Below are 1,527 nucleotides of genomic sequence, written 5' to 3' on the forward strand. Positions count from 1 at the left end.
TTAGATCGCCCCCTACTGTTTAATAAAAGTAAATGAACATATAAACACCCTAATATCTGTTAATGATGAAATACGTTTAAACTTCCTTCGGTAATTTTGCTATTCACAAATGTTCTGACCAAATTGCATTCATGTTTTTTCTGCCCTTGATTTTATATGTGCCTTGTAGAAAAATACAGGTACCAAAAGAAAATGAATGGCTTTGAGAACCTGTGTGCAATTATGTAGAAGCAGATACCAAGTTGCACTAAAGAGACATTTCATGGAGAGAGATTGTTGCGGTGTGTGCGGTGGGAAGGAAATATGATCAAATCAGGTTTAGCCATGGATGTCACCTGTCCTTTTAACAATGAGCAGAAAATTCAAGGCACAGATCTAAGAATGCACGTTATGACCTGCTAGGACAGCCGTTGCAAGGAAACTGGCAATTCTGCAGTGCCACAAGCCACCAAGAAAAAAACTAACTGGAAAGCTTTTCCTGTTCATTTTAAGCATGAACAGCCAGAAATGAAAGTCTATGGTCCACAAGATCCAGAGAGACTTATGATGCCAATCACCAGATAAGGGCTTGTCAATACCCTTATCATCGTATAAAGTGCAGAAAGTATAATCAAGATGTTGCCATGCAGCTTGCCACTTGCCCATTTATTGCTCATCATATGGAGCCACGTGCAGAACTCAGCCACCATATCTCAAGCTGTGAGGATAAAAGTTGTATTAAACAGGACATTGCTGATGAACACAGCATTTACAAAAGAGATGTGAAGCCTAGCATGTGGACTTTCCCTCTGTGTTCTGAGGATTGGAACCAAGATTTGCAGAGTAAACCTCCTTCTGTGTTCATGTCGGGGACACCTTCGTACCCTGTGCCTAGTTCTGGAACTTTAATGGATCCTAAATCAAGTCTGGGTTCAAGTTTGTGTGCACCTAAATCTCTGCCCTATGTGCTGTCTTGGAAAATGAGTTCCAGTAAGGACTAATCTATTGAAGAAATCCTTTTACAGACTTGTAAGAGAAGATTGCCCTTCCGAGTGCCTATGTGTTGATAATGTTGGTGTTTGTTTTGAATTTGCAAATTAAAATCCGCTTCAAGAAAGCTTTATCTAGGACATTTCTACACCATGTTAGGAGGAAAGGGTTTGCAGTTATAATATTTATGTTGGTGTGTCCCAACTGTTATCTGGAGTCACAAGCCAAACTGCCATTTCTAGTAATGTGCCGTGGGCTACTTTTGTTGGGCACCCTTTCCCATAGCAACTGTCCTGAGGTGTTTTTTCTGCACATGTTTAAATACTGCTGCTGGTTCTCGGAGATGGACTTGGTTGAGAAGCACCAATCAGATGTCTATATCGGAGGACTCATGATGTGACATTACACAGCCATCACAGATTACCCACTGAAAGGTCTCAGTCCAGCAGATATAGGTTACTGCATTGGACGTCTTATATTTACAATGTTGAAAGAGCAAACACTATGCTAAAATTTTATACCTTATAATATTTTATGTATATGTATATTTTTAATATA

At 39.6% G+C, this 1,527-nt stretch overlaps 1 pseudogene; it reads left to right on the forward strand.

Moving 5' to 3' along the window:
• The first annotated feature begins 324 nt into the window (after positions 1-324).
• On the forward strand, positions 325-980 carry LOC134612525 (gametocyte-specific factor 1-like; annotated as a pseudogene).
• Positions 981-1,527: the final 547 nt, after the last annotated feature.

The sequence above is a fragment of the Pelobates fuscus genome, chromosome 5 (assembly GCF_036172605.1).
Source record: "Pelobates fuscus isolate aPelFus1 chromosome 5, aPelFus1.pri, whole genome shotgun sequence".
In the NCBI taxonomy this organism is placed as follows: domain Eukaryota; kingdom Metazoa; phylum Chordata; class Amphibia; order Anura; family Pelobatidae; genus Pelobates; species Pelobates fuscus.